Below are 21,401 nucleotides of genomic sequence, written 5' to 3'. Positions count from 1 at the left end.
CCTTCCTGCCTTCCTTACAGGATTAGCCCTGTAAAGTGGAAAAAAACGAAATAAGATTTCTTCCAACAACCAGTTCTCCAAACTGCTTAGAAAGTGAACAACCGGTTCTCCCGAATAGGTGCGAACTGCCTGAATCCCACCACTGTTTCTATCCTACCTTTATATTTTTTTACAAACAGCTCATCGAACAGATCTAATGCTACTTCCTCCTCTTCCCCACCTTCGACAACAACCCTGTGAGGCGGGTAGGGCTGAGAGACTTGCCGAAAATCACCCAGCCGGCTTTCCTGGCTAAGGCAGGGGGCATTACTAGACCAAATTATTGCCTTTACGATACCTCTTTTCTGCACTTTTTCTAGTTTGAAACTATTCCAGGGAGATGGTTCAAACCGAACTGCACCCAGATTTGGAAAGGGAGCCAAACTTACTCAGTAAAAAGGAAGTTCTTCAGCCGGAGCTGCAAATGTTAGGTAAATGGAGATTAGCGCAGAAATCCCTATGAGGAAGAAACAACCTTTCAACAAATGAAGAAGTGATCGCTGTCAGAGGGAGACATGTGTAAACTATGAGTTTAAACCGGTTGCCAGCTTGTTTGCAAGCTCCAAATTGTCACCTGGTGAGAATGGGAAGGAAGTTCAAACCTTAGTCATTATTTCAGAATGTAGATAGTCCTCAAGTTACAACCACCGTTGAGCCTAAAGCTTCCCTTGCTAAGCGAGACAGTTGTTGAATGAGTTTTGCCCCATTTTTACAACCTTTCTAGCCAAAGTTGTTAAGCGAATCTGGGTTCCCCACTGACTTGTCAGGTGGTTGCAAAATGTGATCACATGAGCCTAGGACACTGTGACCGTCATAAATACATGCCACGTGTCTGGATTTTATCAGGTAACCACAGGGATTCTGCAATGGTTATAAGTGTGAAGTCCCTTTTTTTTTTCCAGTGCAAGCGAACAGTCACTAAAGAAATGGTCGTAAGTCAAGCACCATACCTATAGTCCAATCAGGATCCACACAGTTTTATTTTCAGTCCAAAATTAAAACAAGGCCACTTCTTCCCTTTCACAACAAGGGGAGGAGGTTGAAAAAACAGCTGTCCATCAAAATGCGGTGAAAAACAAAACAAAAGGCAGCTGCTGGAAATCCTGTTCCATTTATTATTGTCCCACCACATTGTGAGGAAAAGCTCTTTCTCAAGAGAAATGCTTACCCTCTCCTGTGTGAACTCCAAGCAGCTTCTCAGGCAGCTATAAATCTCCCTTGGGAAAGAGGTTTTCTTCAAATTGTGCACAAATACACATTCAAGTGTCTTTGAAAACACTGCTGTTGCTCTGACCCCCTTTTTTCACTTTAAATCAGGGGTGTCCAACCTTGGCATTTTAAAACTGGTGGACTTCAACTCCTAGAATTTCCCAGCTAGCTTTCCCCAGCAGTTCTGGGAGTTGAAGTCCACAAGTCTTAAAGTTTTCAAGGCTGGAAACTCCTGCTTTAAATCATACCTGGCTGCAGCCCAGAGTTACATTTGTGAACAAGCCAGACATTTTTAACATGAAACTCCAAAAGACTTCAATCAGAGAAAGGAATATAAACCTAATGTTTATTTATTTTTAAAATTTCTATGGCCACCCATCTCAAACAAGTTTATATAATGCTAATAACCCTCACCCCTATCTTTCATCTTAGTAATCAAGATATGCTGCTTTACAAGATAAGCAATTGTTTCTTTTAATAAATGCAATTGCTGTTGCGCAAAATAATTTCCCCATTTAGCTATTTAAAGACCAGTGGTGTTGGCTCACACAATTCGCTTCAGACCAGCTCAAATCTTGTACCTATCCAGATACAATCCAGATACCTGATGGGATATTTGGTAGAATGTGATGAGAATTTGATCCAGCCATGTTTCCTGACTGTAGGATTGTTGATCTTGGCACAACAGAAGGAGAGAAAAATAAACAGAGAACTACATCCCTTCAGCTCACAGTTTTGGTACTATCTCAATTCAAGCTCATAAAATAATCAAGGATGTCTTCAAAGTTTGGTTAAAAAACAGGTGAAATTTGAATTGCACCATTGCAGCTGTCAACTTGGTTTTTTGATCCCAGTCTGAGGGTACGCCTGAAAATAATTGACCCATAAATGGGAAATTAGAGATTGTATCCTTGGATATTTATCTCTTAAGAGACAAGAGGAAGTCTAATGGTTCCTTCCCCAAAGTATGGTTAAGCCTTTGGGTGGGAATCCCAAAAGTGCTTTTTCAAGAGGCAACTGGATTTTCTGGTTTTTCTTTGAAGATGTTTTCACTTCTCATCCAAGAAGCTTCTTCAGCTCTGACTGTAGGGTGGGGAGCGGAAGAAGCTTCTTGGATGAGAAGCAAAACATCTTCAAAGAAAACCCAGAAAGTCCAAGTTGCCTCTTGAAAAAGCACTTTAGGGACAACCATGACCTGCATGATTGAAAAATCTCCATAGATTTTGGGTGGGAAATAGCATAGTAGCCAAGGTGAGTTTTCATAGTACTGATGGTACAACTTCATCTGCTAGAACTACAGGCTGAACCCAAGGTCACTTCCACATAAAAAGACAGAAGGAACGCAGAAAACCGGAAAAAAGTGCAACCAAGGCCAACTCTTCCATTCCCACCCGCTTAACTTATCTCCCACAACCCTCCCCTTCTTCCTCAGCCAGGTTAACAAGCTGCACCAAGGCCTCCTTGAGATACACACTGCAGAGAAGGGAGGCCTCTAATTTCCATGTCTCTTTTCCCTTCTGGCTGTTGTAATCAAACTTGGCACCACCTGCTTTTCCCTGTGCCTGAGATACATCTGTGTTTACCCACCCACATTTGCCACCGTCCCATTTCATTCTGCCCAAAGTGTGAAGTTTTAATGTAGATTTGATTGAGTAACCAGCTTGCCTCCTTTTTTCTTTTTTTTTTTTCTCACGATACTTTTCAGTCTGAGGGCAAGGTGCAGAGTGCCTATCCCTAAAGGTAAAACAAATTAGTCTGATTTTTTTTGTTGCTGTTGCAAAGGACCAAAGGTCAAAGTGCTCCTGCAGAGTGTGAAAAAAATGACTGTCGGCTTGAATACATTGAATCCTAGCTACGAAATGCTCCAGCTGTGAAAATCAAGCATCTTCTAGCTTGGTAGGAGAACCATCAGCTGCACTCCTAGATTGGCACAGTAAACTGAAAACCTCTTGCAAAGACTCCCAGATTCTTGGTTAACACCCCAGGAAAAGAGCATTTCTGCTCCCATCCCCCCACCTCACAAAATTGTGGCAATCGTTACCGGATTGCCATTTGATGTCAAATGTGGGCACGTTTTTGGAGTTGATATCTTCGTCAAGGCCTTAACACTTGCAAAGGGACCTTGTTTTGCAAATGCCACAGGGCTTTTTATTTTGTTTGGAAGGGGCCCTGTAAAGAAAGCAAAGCCGGTGATGCACAGAGCTTTCTTTGCACTTTTGCCAAGTGAGAAGAGACTGGGAGTTACCCTGCAGCTGAAAATACTCCCAAGGGGGAGGAAGAACTATATTTTTTTTCCCAAGCAATAGAGAGTACTTTCTCAGGCCCCGGTGGCAGAGACTGCTCTCACCTGGACAGGGGAGGGAGAGAGGGAGGGAGAAGGAGGGAGGACATTTCTTTGACGATTAGCTTGAAGGCCGTTTGAGCGCAGTAAGTGAGCACAGATGGTTGAATCCTGATCATTTGCCTGATGGGTAAATGTGAAACAGCGTAAAAGAACGCCAGTTGCTGAGGTTAAGCAGAGCTCCAGCAAATTAAGCCTAATTCGCCCAGTCTTCAAACAATGCCTCCACCTGTTTTTCCACTGCATTGCCATCTGTTGCTCCCTTCCTACCTGCTTGCACCAGCAGCTTTTCCCTTGAGTAAGCTGTTCATTTCTATCACATCAGATCTTCTCATAAGATGCAACAGGGGCCTAGGCTCAGCTCACTGTAGTCCAGTAGCCTATTCAACTGCCGCATTTAGGAATGACTCTGATGCATCTACTTGAAATTGCTTTTGAAAACTATTCTGAAGTGCAGTTCAGAGGCAGGTGTGTGGGGGGGTGTCCATGAAATTCTTCAGAATAGTGAATATTTGCATTGCTTCTTTTAGGGAAGGTTCAAAGCGCGCAGCGGGAATCGTTTTAGAGATACATTTGCCCGGGTGAAGTTTCTCTTGCACAGTTCTGCTATGACTTGGAAATGTTAAGGTGTCTCTGTTTACAGCCAACTTGGAAACTGCAAGAGGTGCATATTAATAAAAATGCAATAACACTACTTGCATAGTCAAATGGAAATGGAGATGAGAGAAGGGGATATTGATGCGAAATTTACATTTATCATGGCAGAGGGAACTAATGCATTGGATTATATTTAGCCTCTGCACCATTGCAGGGAATAAATAGTGATGGCCTACTGTGTTTTGCCAAGAGTACATCAACGTATGAAATAATGCAACATTCCCAAAATAAACATGTGTTAACTGGAACAAAATTCACACCATAACATTGAAGCTTATACATGAAAAATGCATTATGTGTGTGTATGTATATCCCACCTTTATTATTTTTGTAAATAATTCAAGGTGGCAAATATACCTAAAAATTCCTTCCTCCTATTTTCCACACAACAACCTTGTGAGATGAGTTGGATTGAGAGAAAGAGTGATTGGCCCATAATCACCCAGCCGGCTTTCATACCAAAGGTGGGATTAGAACTTTCAGTCTTCTGATTTCTAGCCTGATACCTTAACCAGAAGACCAAATGGGATTCATTTATGCCTGCAGAAGATTTTAACTGAGGACTATACCAGTAGTTCCTCACCAGTTTAATTCCTTTCCATGTTGGAGATGCATTTCCATTTTAGCCTAATCCTCCCGATCTAGCTCATCTATGGAATTGTTCTACTAATTACCAAAGTATTGCAAAATATAATATAGACTCAAACAGGAGACAAAATGTTGAAATTGTCAAAATAGCAGCACGGCTGTAGGCTAGACCGAGAAGTCAAGCAAACATATCAGATGAATCATTTTGGTATTGTTGCCAAGGTTAGCACATGACAAGTCTATGCAATTACCAACAATCAGAAACCTTTATTTTTCTTTTTCCTCAACCAAAATCTTATAGCACTCATGCTGTTTTTAGTTTGGAATAAAAGAGATGGTTTTTTTTAATGTAGTCCCAAAATCCTGGCTGAAGGGTTTAAGTTATATAAGAATCCATATATCTTTTACAACAAAACTTTCACATCTAAGTTTTGGAACACTAGGAGAATGTCCTGTCACCAATCCTATGCAAGGGTCTAATGTTACAAAGATGGTGAACCTCGTCATCTCAGGAGTTTCAAAGTCTACTGATATTTAAAATATGGAAATCAGATGAAGTCCTTATTTCTAGCATTGGCGGTAATTAGAACCCAAACTGTTTCCAGTACATCGTATTTCCTTCTTTAAGGAGTCTTAGATTAGAAAGAACTTTTGAAAAACATCCAAGACTTTGCTATTATACAACTTAGAGTGCCATTTTACAACTTCTCCAATTCTGGTCTCTATTTTTAAAAATAGCCTTTGAACCTATGATAGTCATATACCATTCCCTCTTTAGAAAGCTGTTAACTTGTGAGCAGTGTGTAAAATGTCATTCAGTGCAAAACATCGTTCTGCTTTTGAAATGGCAAATGGAAGGTTTAGACTGAACAAACTCAATTACTTGGGGTGATCCCTATTCTTTACTTGAGTGGAAGATGGCTCTAAGGCAGAGAGATTCATGTTCATTCCAAGATGCAAGCACTGCAAGACGACAAAATTATTTGGTGCACAACACAGCAGTCCACAAATACTTCTCCACATCCCTGGCAGGTAGAGTGCCATCAATTAAATAACTATTGATCCAATGTCCTTTTATAATAGCTCTGCTGCCAGGGCTGATGGGGTGTGGGGGGGCTCTGCCTGAAATTTAAATACAATTGTCTCATCAAGAGTTTTGAAATGCTGAGATTGAAACAGTTCACATAAACGCAAAGGTATCGGCAGAAAGCCTCAATGCTGCTTGACTGATGAAATGTGTACTGCGGCATTACAACAGGAGCCTCAGATTTCATACCCACCTTGCAACATTCACATCTGTAAGTTTGCACTAAGATGTCAGGATGCATGTTTCACTGGGGCCCCAAAATTTTGCTTTGAAAATATGATTTCTAATAGATTTAATCCATACCCTCAACATGAGTTTTATTTGGTTGTAGTTTAACTTGTGTGAATGCAGCTGCTTGTGTAAATACAGCTGCTCTGTTTTGTGATTATGTTTTATAGGTTAATCTTATGTGACAATCCAGCCATTGTGGCTATTGAAAAAACTGTGGTTAGTCATAGATTCAAGAAATTGAGAACTGCCACAAAATCTTGCAGAATAGCTTCATAACCAGTCAGTTTCTATTCTGGGTTTTATTCATTCTCCCCAAGCTGGATACTTCCTTCCTTCCTCCTCCTCCAACTGGTATTCTGGTGTTTGTTTTTTCCCAAGCTACCAGTCATTTTTCTGTGACTAGAGAGCATGCTCAAATATTCTTGGTTTGTTTCTGAGACAAAACTGCCCCTTCATTAGTATCTGCTTTTGCCAAACCCTTCATTTCTGCCAGGATGCTAAACAAAATCCATCTTTTACTATGACTCCATTTTTGTTGGCACACCTCACCTGGTTGTACAATGAAAGAAAGCGGTAATGAATTCCCACTTGTAAAAGTTAAAAGCTGGTCCTTTGGTCAGTACAAGTTTTACAAGTCTTTTTTGCCAAGGAATTACAGGAAAACTTGCAATCCTGCATATTGTACAGCCTCTCGCATTGCAATGAATCGATTCAAATGTAGGGATGACTGCATCACAAATGCAAAAAATTGTTAATGTACATTGTTTTGGAAATCTTGTATGCTGTCCCGAGTTTCTTGGAAAAACAGCAGAATAAAAATGGTGAGGGAGGGAGGACCCCACTCATGAAATGTGGGTAAGCTTGTTGCAGGTTATAGATAAGCCATGATCCAATATTGTCCCCTAACCAGCTTTTGCAAAGGTGAGAAAGCAAGTTTCTGAGCATGGGTTAAAGGCAACACCATCGCACCTTTCTCCTCCTGAGGAGCAATCCTACTTGGAGCTGAGTGCCAGGGACAAATACACACATGACGGCAGCTTTCAAATCCTTCTGCTAACCAGACATGGATGGCGCCACGGCATTACATTTCAGAAACTGAAGCAATAACAACCAACAGACGGTGAGCATACGGAATCCCTGGAATCTGATGAGACAAGCTCAGATCATAAATATCCAGGAAATATGCAGGAAACAACTTGTGGAGACAAAGGAGTTGAATTTAACGTTGGATTCCTTTTTCTAATCTAAACCCAAATGGCATTTTGTGAAAGTATTGCTATGCCTTTGTTTTTCCGGCTTCCTCTCTTCACTGCTGGTATGTGGACTGCTCTCTTCCCCATCACCTTAGAAAACCTGGAGTCCACTTCAAGTCTTGTGCATCTGTTCCTGTAATCAGCTCTGATCCACATTAGCCATTCCAGCCATCCAGGGGTGCACATTCCCTCTCTATTTTAGCTGAAGCTGTATGTAATGAATTGTGTACAGGGAGTTCTCAACTTACAACAGTTGATTCAGCGTCTGCAGCGTCCCCATAGGTCACGTAATCAACATTCAGATACTTGGCAGCTTGACTCGTATTTGATGACGGTTGCAGTATCCTGGGGTCATGTGTTCACCTTTTGCGACCTTCTGACAAGTAAAGTCAATGGGGAAACCAGATTCACTTAGCAACCATGTTACTCATTTAACGAGGGCATTGATTCACTTAACAACCGTGGAAAGAAAAGTCGTAAAATGGGTTAAAATTTCACTTAATACATGTTTCACTTAGCAATAGATGTTTTGGGCTCAATTACTGAGGTACGTCGAGGGCTACTTGTACTCAGGCCACTGGCATTCCTTTCACCAATTCCTTGAAGCACTGAGTATCAAATTGTGTCTCCAAGATTCTTGCAACTGACCTGGCTTTAAACCAAAGACAGAGAGAGGGAGGGAGGGAGGGAGAGAGGGCGCTTCTTATGCAATTCCACCTTGCCCTGCGGTTTGCCCTAGTCATCAATTTTTTTGGCTTCAGCTTCAGGGCTCCGATCTATCAAAAATCACATTGTTTCACAGGGACCAGAGGCCCCCCTAAAAGAGCTTTCCATGAGAGGGGCTTCTTGGAGCAGGAAGTTGTTATGTAGGGATGTGCATTTTGAACATGTCAGGATCATGTGCAGGAGCCACCCGTTGACTAATCTAAAACTGTCAGCCACTAATTATAGCAAACAGTAAAAACATTTTAAAAGCAAAAGCAGCTGTGTTAACCGCAAGACAATCTGAAATCCTTAGGAAAGCAATACCTATTAAGCTGGCTGAAAGTTTGCACAACAATAAGCCAAGTTGTTCACAAGATGACTACAAATCCAGTGGAGAAAAAAAAAAACCAGCTAGTTTTTAAGGCATGTTTATACTGTTGAATGTGTATGTGTACAGACAGAGATATGCAGACATACAGTTTCCCATGTTGTCATCTTGAAATGGTATATAAAGAATTAATGAAATGATTAATTGGCAACCAATACATTGAAAATGGTTCCTATTTTTTTTTTGCATTTATATCCCGCCCTTCTCCGAAGACTCAGGGCGGCTTACACTATGTCAAGCAATAGTCTTCATCCATTTGTATATTATATACAAAGTCAACTTATTGCCCCCAACAATCTGGGTCCTCATTTTACCTACCTTATAAAGGATGGAAGGCTGAGTCAACCTTGGGCCTGGTGGGACTTGAACCTGCAGTAATTGCAAGCAGCTGCTGTTAATAACAAAAGGGTGAAATTTTAATCCATAATGTAAATGTTCCTTGTTTAGCAACAATTAGGACTGGCAACTCGGTAAATAAGCAAAGCAGCCCACTAAGTGAAGTTGTGACTGTACTTCCAATCTTAATTTAGCTTTCCTTTGCTTTACGACCTGTGAAGGTCGTAAATGTGAGGACTGGTCATCAGATCACTTTTTCATCATACAGTTGTAACTGCAAATGATCGCTAAACGAGGCAGTTGCTAAATGAGGACTACCTGTATTTGCACTGGGACAGTGAGTGAAGAGGTATGTTTTTGGAGAGATGTGCACAAGGACAGGAAAGTAGAGACTTCACAGGTTTCCGAGCAGAGTGTTCCGGAGACTTTCCAGCCCCATAAAGCTCAATTTGAGTGACAGCACATGCAGCAAGACAGCTTCAGATTATTTTAATGACTTTTCAGGTCTACGACGTGCAACTGGTCAGCATTACAGTTCCAACTTGCTTTGGGCATTATACAGACGGTCCTCGACTTCCGACCACAACTGGGCCTAACATTTCTGTTGCTAAGCAAGACGTTTGTTAAGTGAGTTTTGCCCCATTTTACAACCTTTCTTGCCACAGTAGTTAAGTGAACCACTGCAGTTAAGTTAGTAGCAATAGCATTTAGACTTATATACCACTTCACAGTGCTTTACAGCCCTCTCTAAGCGGTTTACAGAGTCAGCCTATTGCCCCCAACAATCTGGGTCCTCATTTTACCCACCTCGAAAGGATGGAAGGCTGAGTCAATCTTGAGCCTGGTGAGAGGTGAACTGCCAAATTGCAGGCAGCCAGCAGTAACCCGGTTGTTAAGTGAATCGGGCTTCCCCTTTGACTTTGTCTGTCAGAAGGTCACAAAAGGGGATCACGTGACCCTGGGACACTGCAACCATCATAAATACCATAGGAACCAGTTGCCAAGCCTCTGCATTTTGATCACATGACCATGAGGATGCTGCAACGGTCATAAGTCCCTTTTTTCGGTGTCGTCGTAACTTTGAACGGTCACTAAATGAACTATTCTAAGTCGAGGACTACCTGTCTACTTGAACAGGGCCTGGTAGCCGATTGTCCGTCGTGCATGGTCGAATGTCCCATTCAGTCTCCTGGCTGCCACCTTTTGCAGAAGTTGCAGCTTTCGTACCAAGAACAAGGATGTCGCCTTTATCGGGGATGGTTCAATCCAGTTTGGGTGAATCGGTGAGTAATTCTTCTGTTTCTTCTGAGGAAGATGCTGAGGTTCAGCAGGGTAAAGCTGAGTAGACAACTCATAGCAGTGGCACCAGATTCAGGCTCCTTATATTTGGATTCTCCTTACTTTGTGCCCTTCTTTGGACATCTCCCTCTACAATTATGATGCCCACTGGAGCGTGCACAGCTATGGCTCAGAAACAAAACTAGTTTAGTTCTTTGCTAGACAAGATCCAGGCTGGAGGTCCAGAGGGCTGAGGCTGACTTTAGCAATCTGGAGTTGAATTAGGAGGCACAGAGAGGTGGAGGAACATCATGATTGGCTAAGGAACATACAGTTTTAATGAGAATGTAAAACTAACATAAAGTAATGCAGAAATGAAGAAAGTAAAAGAGAATAATAAATAAAAAAATGAAGAAAGTAAAAGAGAAAGAGAAGTACAAGAAGAAAAGATAAAAACATTATAGCAGGTAATAACTGAAAAGATAATAACATTATCTTTATGATTATGTGATTTAAAAAACTCACTTTTACTACTATTGAATTTTTTTCCCCTTATCATTAAAACCACAAATCCTAAGTGCATTTTTTTCCTGTTTCACGCAAGGAGTCTATAAGGGGTTTCCAGTCAGTCATAAATGTAGATGTTGTCTTTTTTGTAATCAATGAACTTAATTTAGCCATTTCCACAAGGGCCATCATCTTCAGCAGCCATTCCTCTATGTTGAGTAGTCAGACTTTTCCCCTTTTGACCATATCTGCACTTGCCTGCAGAAGTTGTGAATGCTCCAACACTGGAAATTTTTAAGAAAATGTTGGATAACCATTTGTCTGAAATGGTGTAGGGTTTCCTGCCTGGGCAGGGGGTTGGACTAGAAGGCCTCCAAGGTCCCTTCCAACTCTGTTGTTGTTGTTGTTGTTGTTATTTAGTAATCTCGCTGCACTTGTCATATATAAGAAAAAAGGTTCCATGGTTTTTTTCCTAGCCGTCTATCCATTAGTCCAAAAAGAAAAGTTTCTGGTTTCAATTGTATGTTAGCCTTCAAAATCTTTTGAATCAGTGTATTTATGGTATTTGCATCGAAAATTTTTTGGCGACTTTCCACTTCTACCATGCAGGATAAATCTCCCTTCCATTACAGGATTCCTACAATAACATGATCAAAATTTGGGCAACTGGCATGTATTTACAACAGTTCACCTGATTGCCATCTGCAACTGGAAAAGTTGCAAATGGCGATCAGGCAGAAATTTCAGAAAGTAACAGAGTTGGAAGGGACCTTGGAGGTCATCTAGTCCAACTCCCTGCTCACGCAGGAGACCTATACTAGGGATTCGAACCGCTGAACTTCCGACCTTTCTGATCAACAAGTTCAAGTGGGGAAGCCAGATTCGCTTAATGACTATGCAATTCTTTTAACAGCTGCAGCAATTCGCTTAACAACCATGACGAAAAGACTGTAAAATTGGTCATGATTGACTTAACAACCGCCTTGCTTAACAATAGAAATTTTGGTTCCAATTGTGGTCGTGAGTTGAGGACTACCTGTATATTATTATTTTTCTTTTCTGCACCTCCTATTTTTCTTTTTGTTCTTTTTAGTTTGCATTAGTTTTTATACTGTTTTTATTACTTGCTATTTTTTTAAAAAGCAGGTGAAAACTCAGGAAGGTTTGGCGGTATATCCCAGTTTCTGCTTCTTTCCTGAAGGCCTGAACTCAAAGCAAACAGGAAGGAAATTCACCACACGTGATGCCTCGCCGTTATCTTCTGGGGTCTATCACATAATTACAGGGGTGTCAAACTGGCGGCCCATAGGCTGGATGCGTCACGTGCAGGCCACACCCACCTTTGCTCCACAAAGGGGAAAAACGTCATCAAACATGGGACGGCAAGGTGACGCCCCAAGTTTGACACCCGTGACATAATAGAACTGTCTAAAACTACCCAGTTTTGTGATTTAACAAAGGTCTAATTTTTTTCATGCGCCAATTTTATATTTAAAGGAATGAAACTCTTTTGCAGCATTCCTGTACAAATAAAGCAAGAAACACAGCATATCTGTCATGCTGAGGACTGGCAGTCTGTATTTCTGTCCTTTTATTTTGCTGAGACAGAAATAAGTTACTTCACCTTGCAGGAGAAAAATCTGCTCTTAATGTCCTTTCCTCCTTGGACGTTCACCGATAATAGAAAACGCTGACTCATATTGTGGAATTTATAGGGAACTTTGTATCTTGATGCAATGTGTATCATAAGCCGGATCTACCTGGAATGTCAGTTGAGTAAACAGTCAATATCCAGAGCTAAATCTATATGTAGATAAGGGCTCTTCACAAATGTTTTGGGGTTTGTTTAGTTTAGTTGTCATATGTTCACACTTACTTCAGTTGATGAAGGGATAAGGGATTAAGAAAACCCCCACAGAAGTCACAAATCTCTTCCTCCTAAGAAAACTGCACGTAACATGTAAAGACTGGGTTCAAGCCAGGGGTGAAATGCTCCCGGTTCAGACCAGATTGCTCGATCCGGTAGCGATGGCGGCAGGTGGTTCGGAGAACTGGTAGCAAAAATCCCTGCCCCCCCCCCACACATGCTTAGCTGAACCGCGTGATCATCAGAGGTTTTTTTTTAACTTTTAAAAGCATTTTTCTTCAGCCAAAAAATGCTTTTAAAAGTTACAAAAAAGCCTCTAATGATCACGCAGCTCAGCTAGGATCGTCAGAAGCTTTTAAAAGCATTTTTTCTACAATCTCTTTGGCCAAAGAGGTTGTAGAAAAAATGCTTTTAAAAGACTCCTCTGGTGATCCCAGCTGAGTTGCCTGATCGTCAGAGGCTTTTTTTTTCTTTTAAAGGCAAAAAAAATGCTTTTAAAAGAAAACAAAAGCATCTGACGATCAGGCAACTCAGCTGGGATCCTCAGAGCCTTTTAAAAGCATTTTTTTACAACCTCTTTAGCCGAAGAGGCTATAGAAAAAATGCTTTTAAAAGTAAAAAAAAAAAGTTGGCCACACCCACCCAGTCACATTACCCCCTCACCACCAAGCCATGCCCACAGAACCGGTGGTAACAAATTTTACATTTCACCACTGGTTCAAGCCATGGTTTACACAATTGGCCGAGTTCACACATTGTGCTAAGGTAGAGATTGGCAACCTTTGGGGCTGCCTTGAATTTTTGGAGCAGACAAAGAGACACAACTGAATAGGGCAACATCACATATTTGGGAAATTTATGTGAGGAACTTAAGAAAGTCTTTATATATGTAGTTCAAGCTCTGATACAATTATGCATTTTAAAGCTTCCACCATAATTTTAATCTCTTTCCCACCTAAACTTGGAAAGGAACTGTCCAGATGGTTTTTGCCACTCAAAAATCAGAGTGAACTACGAGGGTCCTGAAAATAGAAGGGCACAGTATGACATTTAGGCTGTTTAATTGCCAATCCCTCTATTAGGGTACAAAGGCTGGTTTCCAACCACGATGTTTGAGTTGCACGACACTTCAAAGCAAACCAAGCCACAGCACAATGGATTCGGAATGTGTGAACTTAAGCAAAATACAGGTAGTCCTCGACTTATGACCACAATTGAGCCCAACATTTATGTTGTTAAATGAGACACTTGTCAAATGAGTTTTGCCCCCATTTTATGACCACTCTTGCTATCGTTGTTAAGTGAATTACTACAGTTGATAATAACACAGTTAAGTTGATCTGGCTTCCCCAGTGATTTTGCTTGTCAAAAAGTTACAAAAGGGGATCACATGACCCTGGGACACAACAATGGTCATACGTATGAACCAGTTGCCAAGCGTCTAAATTTAGATCATATGAACATGGGGCTGCTACAAAGGCCGTAAGTGTGAAAAATGGTCATAAGTTATTTTTTCAGGGCCGTTGTAACTTTGGACAGTCACTAAATGAACTGTGGAAAGTCAAGGACAAGTTGTATGCCTTCGCACACTTTTAAGGTTAAACTCTTGGAAATCAAAAAACTGGATCAAAATGTAATCTATTTTCCCCTTCACTGAAGAACTGCACTAATCAAAATTTGCAAGTGGCTAATATTGCTCTGTCCATAGCTCAGTCTGTGAAAATGGACCTTGCTTTTCAAGATAGTCTTGGTGACATCAACAGCGCTATGGCTTCTCCCTTCCTGTTGCAACACAAGTACGAAGTTTCTCATCATAGCTTTCGCCTGAGCCTTTACATCAATTTACGAGAATACTAGAAATTCAGGATGTGACTGTGTAAAAAAAAAAAACAAAGAAAAAAAAAACCAAAGTGGTGCTAAAAGACATCAAAAGTAGGTGTCTCAGATTTGGGCTGCAAAAATAATCTGGTTAACCAGGATCAGAAGAATCTAATTTTTTCCCCTACCTGGTGATCATCTGAAGTTTTGAGAACCCAGTTCTGCTAGACCTACCAAAGAGTAAATTATAGGAATTTGGGATCAGTTGGTCAGGGCATGTTTAGAGTTGGGAAAACTTAGCAAAGAGATCTGTCTCTCCATCATCTAACCCTAACCCTAACCAAAAACTATCTACTATTGACCTCACCCCATTCCTAAAAGGTCTGTAAGGGGCGTGCATAAGAGCACCAACGTGCCTACCGATCCTGTCCTAATGTTCCCTTTGATTGTATTTCATATAGTTATTACATACTTATGATTATATTTATGCTTATATATCATATAGTTATTTCATGCTTATGATTATATATACTGCTTATGATTATAAATACTGTTGTGACAAATAAAATAAATAAAAATAAATCATCTTACTTCTTTTTGTAACGTTGGCATTTATCCTTGCTTCAATAAGGAAAGCTTTGAAGTGAGCGAGGATGAGCCCCTCACTAATTCTAGTTTACAGAAGAACGTGAGGAGCAGGAGAATGAGAAACAAAGTCTTTCCTTTTTATGTTTTCTCAACATTTCTCTTTTTTTTTTCACCACTAAAAAGAAGAAAGATGGAACTGCTGCATGGTACAGCATCTTTTGATGGGTAATATTGGAATTCTTCTCTCTGGAAGAACCCAAATGCTTAAACCCTTTGTCATCTCCAAAGGCTCATACAAAGATTATTCAGATAATAAGGAAATTTACTGGCAACCTTTTTTGAGTTGGGCTGTCTAGCAACTGAAGATTTTTCTCCCAGAAATGAATCTACTTTTGGTAACTCTCATACCATATTCCTTCTTGTACATCCAGAGATGTGAACCTACGCACAAAGCAGTAGATTGCAGCAACTTGGAGATAAACCTAAGCATCTTCACTGCTGTTGTCCACAAAAAAGAGGAAACTCTACATGCACTATGTGGTGTTCTCATCCAGCTGATGAATGGAAGGCCATAACAAACAGTACGATCCATGTGATCTATTTACTTGTTTGGCAAGTTACACAAAGTCACTGAAGTTGTTATAATAGGAGGAAATTACCATGACACCATCCTTTTGCTCATAACTGAATGGAACAGTGAATGATAAAATACTAAGATGCCATCATAACAAAAACTCTCAAGGGTTCCCACCAGTGGAAAAACACTTTTCCTAAGCCCTATACAGCTCCAGCATTTCACATAGGAATCTAGACTTACAATAATGGTTGAGGACTGGGCCCAAAATGGACATAAACCAGGAACATTAAGGCACAGTGCACTAGAGCACTGTTTTCAGAAGAGCATAAAGACTATCTCTTTAAGTGTCTTAAACTTAGCTGAGAATATAATAATGAAAACAAATTAATTTATTTTATCTATTTTTTTTTCCGTTCTGGAGATGATACTAAGTTTGAAACTGAGGGTTGCAGTTCCTTCAGATAAATACAATACTTGTGAAAGAAAGGATTTCAACTAGTTATCTATAAATGTAGATTTATAGATAACTAGCTGAAATCCTTTCTTTCACAAGTCCTTTATAGTAAGCATTCTTTGAAGTATTGAAAAATATGTTGAAAAATATGTTGACTCTTAGAAATTCTATATTGGAGATGCTGTCATATCCCCAAAAAGGCAATGGACAGAGAGATGGGGGTGAAATCTGAAATCCCAGGGGCAAGTTCAGCCCTTAGTCCCCTTCCATATAGCTGGTGGTCTACACTGCTGAAAATGGATGATGTGATTCCAGCTATGTTGGGAGAAACAATAAAAACATATAATATATGCTTTAGAATAGGCTTTAGCATATTGCAGAAAATAAAATAAACCCCATAATTCTCTCCAAAATCAGCTTCTGCTAGAAAATCTCCTATTTTGCATCACTCACCACTCAAAAAAGGTTAGGTGTACTTCCTGCTATGAATATTTGCCCAGTCTTGGTTTAAATTTTCAAGCAAATTAAACATTTTGGTCATTATAAGCATGCACTGAAATACTAGACAAAAGATACCTTGCGATCACTGTAATCTTAAATCTTATATTAATTTTTTTAAATAATTGATAATGTTCCTTAAGTGAAATCAAGTCTAAAAATATGCTAGGAAATCAACTACCAACCAAAGCATATATGCTTAAATTTGTCACATTCAGTGTTGGGTTATACAGGATTGCTCTCTGCTATCTCTAATTAGAAAATTAAATAGTAGAAGTATTCAAATACCGTACAGTATTTTATAAATTTAGAAATAAAGGGGCATTAAAAGATTGAAGTAGCCTTATTTTGTAACTTGTTTGCTTACATGGTTTCTTGTCTGTCCTAATATTAAACTTTTACAAAATTTAAGAAAAATAATTCCCCCAAATTTAAAAATTCCTGAATGATCTGCATGCACAGATCATTTTTGATGACATCTGGGCTGGTGGGCAGAGCCTCCCAACACTGCCACTACCGGTTCGCCGGAACCTGGGTGAACCAGGAGCAACTCGCCACTGGCCTACTCCTTTTTTAAAGTTAGGGGTGTTTACTATATTCTTTTTAATCCACATCTTTAATGAGGTTTTAATATAGTCACATTGGCCCACATTGCAATAACTCTGAGCTTTAACAATCACCAATATTTTACCATTCTCCAAACTTGTTCTGAATTTTCACATGCCAGCTTTCCTTGCTTCTCTTTAACCAGGATTCTTAGAAGAAGCAGAACATTTGGCTTCTGCCAATGCAATTATGAAACTGGAAAACACAATGGAGACGCCAGATGAGGTCCAAAAGGGAAGGAATGGATTTAATTAGAAGGCGTTTCTTCAAATGTCAAATAGTACGGTTGATGCTCATATTTCACCACACCAGCACAATTTTTTTAAAAAAATATGTGAAATTGATGCATCATATTTCTGTAATAATTCAGACAAAACTGTATACCTTACTTAGAAGTAAGTTTCACTGTACAGGATTTACTTCTGAATAAACTTGTGTAAGGTTGCAGTCTTCATTTGTAGTTCTGGGCATAGCTATCTAGTGGAGAAAGCTCCACTGAATGTATGAGTCATACTTTTGAAGAAATCTATCTGGCTATGGAGTGTAAAGATGTGAACATGTAACAGATACACAGCACAGACAGAATAACAGAGTTGGGAGGGACCTTGGAGGTCTTCTAGTCCAACCCCCTGCCCAGGCAGAAAACCCTATATCATTTCAGATAAATGATTGTCCAAACTCTTGTTAAAAACTTTCAGTGCTGGAGCATTCACAACTTCTGGAGGCAAGTTTAGATTATATTTGGCAGTAGTTTATATAGCTTAGACTATATTTAGGAACACACTTAAATGATTGAATATTTATTTATTTATTTATTTATTTATTTGATTTCTATACCGCTCTTCTCCCGAAGGACTCAGGGCGGTGTACAGGCAAAAATAAAACAAACAGTGCAATATATAATTTAAAATGCAATTTAAAAACTTATTTTAAAATTGGCCTGAAAATTAAAATATAAAGTGAGCTAAAAACGCCAATTAAAATTAGTTAATAAAAATTTTAAAAATTTGATAAAATTCAATTTAAGACAGCCCCGCGCAAATAAAAAGATGTGTCTTCAGTTCGCGACGGAATGTCCGAAGGTCAGGTATTTGGCGTAAACCCGGGGGAAGTTCGTTCCAGAGTGTGGGAGCCCCCACAGAGAAGGACTTTCCCCTGGGGGCCGCCAGCCGACATTGCTTGGCGGACGGCACCCTGAGAAGTCCCTCTCTGTGAGAGCGTACGGGTCGGTGGGAGGCATGTGGTAACAGCAGGCGGTCCCGTAAGTACCCAGGCCCTAAGCCATGGAGCGCTTTAAAGGTCGTAACCAGCACCTTAAAGTGCACTCGAAAGGCCACAGGCAGCCAGTGCAGTCTGCGCAGGAGCGGTGTTATATGGGAGCTACGCGAGCTCCTCTATCACCCGTGCAGCTGCATTCTGACTAACTGAAGCCTCCGAGTGCACTTCAAGGGAGCCCCATGTAGAGAGCATTACAATAATCCAAGCGAGAGGTAACGAGCGCATGAGTGACCGTGCACAAGGCATCCCGATCAAGGAAGGCGCAACTGCGAACCAGGCGAACCTGGTGGAAGGCCCCCTGGAGATGGCGTCAAATGATCTTCAAACGACAGCCGTTCATCCAGGAGGACACCTAAGTTGCGCACCCTATCCTTTGGGGCCAATAACTCGCCTCCAACAGTCAGCCGCGGCTGCAGCTGACTGAATCGGGGTGCCGGCATCCACAGCCACTCCGTCTTGGAGGGATTAAGCTTGAGCCTGTTTCTCCCCATCCAGACCCGTACGGCTTCCATGCACCGGGACAGCACTTCAACAGCTTCATTGGGGTGGCCTGGGGTGGGGAAGTACAGCTGGGTGTCATCAGCGACAGCTGGTATCTCACCCCAAAGCCACTGATGATCTCACCCAACGGCTTCATATAGATGTTGAACAGAAGGGGCGAGAGAATCGACCCCTGCGGCACCCCACAAGTGAGGTCCCTCGCGGTCGACCTCTGCCCCCCTGTCAACACCGTCTGTGACCGGTCAGAGAGATAGGAGGAGAACCACCGATACACGGTGCCTCCCACTCCCAATCCCCCCAACCGGCGCAGCAGGATACCATGGTCGATGGTATCAAAAGCCGCTGAGAGGTCTAATAGGACCAGGGCAGAGGAATAACCCCTGTCCCTGGCCCTCCAGAGATCATCCACCAATGCGACCAAAGCTGTCTCCGTGCTGTACCCGGGTCGGAAGCCGGACTGGAACGGGTCTAGATAGACGGCTTCATCCAGGTATTGGGGTAGCTGTCGCGCCACAGCACTCTCTACAACCTTCGCAACAAAGCGAAGGTTGGAGACTGGACAATAATTACCCAAAATAGCTGGGTCCAGGGAGGGCTTCTTGAGGAGGGGTCTCACCACCGCCTCTTTCAAGGCGGCAGGGAAAACCCCTTCCAACAAAGAAGCGTTGATAATCTCCTGGAGCCAGCCTCGTGTCACCTCCTGAGTGGCCAGTACCAGCCAGGAAGGACACGGGTCCAGTAAACATGTAGTGGCGTGAAGCCTCCTCAACAGCCTGTCCACGTCCTCGGGAGCCACAGGGTCAAACTCATCCCAAATGGACTCAACAAGACGTGTCTCCTCTCCCTCGCTTGGATCATCCCAATTTCGGTCCAGACCATCCCGGAGCTGAGCGATTTTATCGTATAGATAACCACTAAACTCCTCAGCACGTCCCTGCAACGGGTCATCCGCACCTCCTGATGAAGGAGGAGGCGGGTCACCAAACAGGGCGGCGGGCGGTTATCTGCTGACGCAATGACGGTGGAGGCATATGAGCGCCTCGCCTCCCTCATTGCCACTAGGTAGGTCCTAGAATAGGACCTAACTAGTGTCCGATCAGCTTCGGAACGGCTGGACCTCCAGGTGCTCTCTAGACGTCTTCTCCGGCGTTTCATCTCCCTCAGCCCCTCGGAGAACCAAGGGGCCAAACGAGATCTGCGCCGGGTCAGAGGTCGCAAAGGCACGACACGGTCCAAGGCCCCAGCCGCGGCCCGCTCCCAGGCCGCAACTAGTTCCTCAGTCGTGCCGTGGGCCAGATCCTCAGGGAATGGCCCAAGCTCCGTCAGGAACCTCTCAGGGTCCATCAGGCGCCTGGGACGGAACCACCGTATAGGTTCCGTCTCCCTGCGATGGTGGATGGCGGTTCGGAAGTCTAGTCGAAGGAGGAAATGATCGGACCATGACATCGGTTCTGTTACTAAATCATCTAATTCCAGATCATTTAACCACTGTCCAGAGATATAAATCAGGTCCAGTGTGCCTCCCCCCATGTGCGTGGGGCCATCATTTACCCGAATCAGGTCCAAGGCCGTCATGGAAGCCTGGAACTCCCGAGCTGCAGTCGATAACAAGCCAGCCGATGGCAAGTTGAAATCCCCCATGACTATAAGTCTGGGGGTCTCAACCGCCACAGAGGCAAGTACCTCCAACAGCTCGGGCAGGGCTGTGGTCATGCAGCAAGGAGCCAGGTACGCGATCAACAAGCCCAACTGATTCCTATGGCCCCACCTCACATAGAGGGATTCACAACCGGCAATCTGAGGAACAGTGGCCTCCTCGGCTCCAGATCTTCCTTAATGACAACCGCCACCCCCCCACCCCTACCTTGGGCCCTCGGCTGATGAAATGCCCGGAAACCTGGAGGGCACAGCTCAACGAGGGGAACCCCCTCTCCGGACCCAACCAGGTCTCCGTAATGCCCATAAGGTCCGCGGACTCCCCCTGAATAAGATCACAAATCAGGGGGGCTTTATTAGCCACGGACCGGGCATTACATAACATCAACCGAAGATCCAGGCTCTGAGGATCATGGCCACCTGAGGAACGGGTAGGGACTGAGGGGCCGGAGCACGTGATCGCCGTCAAACATCGAGCACGTGCTCCCAACACTCGATACGCCCCCCCCCCTCCGCCATATCTGCCTCTCCCACTTACCGTACATATTGAACAACCCTCTAGTCCTGGAACAGAACCCTCCCCCCCGCCTTCAGACCAGATGTAATAATGTCGCGAACAAGCACAGGGGCTGGATCCCTCCCGACGGGTTCTCTCCCCTACCGTCAAATCCTCCCCCTCCCAACCCTTAAAATCCCATTAAAACTCCCTTAAAAATCTATTAAAACAGCTAATTAAAAGCCCTAAGCCTCCTATTTTTAGCATGCCACCTCTCGGGCTCCAAAGCCCGTCCTCAAGGTGGGCCCTCGATAATATGGAGGCCAAACCCAGAGAGGGCATCTCGCAGGGCAAGAAGGTCAGCCGCAGTAAACGTTCGCATCACAGAGAAAGTCCGGCAGGAGGCCCATCCTGGGCCGGTCAAGATGGTAACAGATGATACA

At 42.5% G+C, this 21,401-nt stretch overlaps 1 long non-coding RNA gene across 1 annotated transcript; it reads left to right on the top strand.

Moving 5' to 3' along the window:
* Window positions 1–5,138: 5,138 nt before the first annotated feature.
* LOC131196326 (uncharacterized) lies at window positions 5,139–14,755 on the top strand. Its single transcript, XR_009154696.1, has 3 exons — window positions 5,139–7,272; window positions 9,972–10,117; window positions 14,195–14,755. It is a non-coding gene; the product is annotated as an uncharacterized LOC131196326 (long non-coding RNA).
* Window positions 14,756–21,401: the final 6,646 nt, after the last annotated feature.

Source organism: Ahaetulla prasina, chromosome 3, assembly GCF_028640845.1.
Source record: "Ahaetulla prasina isolate Xishuangbanna chromosome 3, ASM2864084v1, whole genome shotgun sequence".
Lineage (NCBI taxonomy): Eukaryota > Metazoa > Chordata > Lepidosauria > Squamata > Colubridae > Ahaetulla > Ahaetulla prasina.
The sequence above is the reverse complement of the archived record's forward strand: the minus strand, read 5'-3'. Positions and strand labels throughout refer to the sequence as shown.